The sequence below is a fragment of the Pimephales promelas genome, chromosome 2 (genome assembly GCF_988280905.1).
Source record: "Pimephales promelas chromosome 2, fPimPro1.hap1.1, whole genome shotgun sequence".
Classification (NCBI taxonomy): domain Eukaryota; kingdom Metazoa; phylum Chordata; class Actinopteri; order Cypriniformes; family Leuciscidae; genus Pimephales; species Pimephales promelas.
Genome location: NC_142770.1, coordinates 44,799,057 through 44,800,074, shown reverse-complemented (window position 1 = coordinate 44,800,074; position 1,018 = coordinate 44,799,057).

Genomic DNA, 1,018 nt, shown 5'->3' with positions numbered 1-1,018 from the left:
AAAAAAAAACGTACACCATGGTGAACGAACTGCTGTGACGTAATTTCGAACAAATTCAGACCAAAACGAAGTTAATTTAGAGAATTCAAAACGGCTTGCCAAAGCGAACTTTCTAGAAAAGTTTAGCACATATTTCAAATGTGGGTGCTTTTATTTCACAGTATTCTCAACCAAATGTCTTTTAAGGTTTTTTTTTTGTTATAAAATGCTCTAACTTTTCTTAATTGTCTTTATAGAAACAATCAAATGAAGATATAGAGACGTTTGTGCTACTGTCTTATTTTTTCCCCCCTGTTGCTTTTTATTTTATTTTTTGTTTAGGTGCTGTGTTAAGCCTAGTTCACACTACATGATTTTAAAATGTCAGGCTGAACTGTGCAGTTCACACTACATGACTTGCTCTCAGTGAAATCATGAGTGTTCAAGTTGTTTAGCTGTTCACACCACACAACACAACGTGATTGATCCACAACAGGAGGTGACTCACTACACGAGTTAACAACGCACTACATAGAGATACAACCACGATCGGATGATAAGAGCATATCATTTGTGACTCAATGAGAGCTGTTTCAGTACTATAGTACGGTCTAAATCCTGAAAATAATCAAACAAATAACGAGTTGACAACAACACGATTCTATCTGGTCTAGAAACCATGTTTTGTCACGAAAAACCACGCAATAAAACGAACCAGAAATGACGCGAAACTGCAGAGAAGAACACAACACGCGAATATGGACGTCAGACAGAAACTAGTGCTGCACACTGTTTGCTCGACGATCTGCTCTGAGAAAAAAAAATGCAAAAAAGAAAAGAAAAAGTAAGATTTACCTGGTGTCCTCAACCCATGCGTTGCTATGATTGGCTGTACTCATGACATCACTGAGATTGAGTCGCGCGACTGCTCGAGATATCTAGCAGGCTAGATATGTTTCTGAGCTCGGTGACCTGTCTGCGAGGTGTCTGCGAGCTGTCTTTGATGCGTTGTTGGCTCTTTCACACTAATGGATTGGCG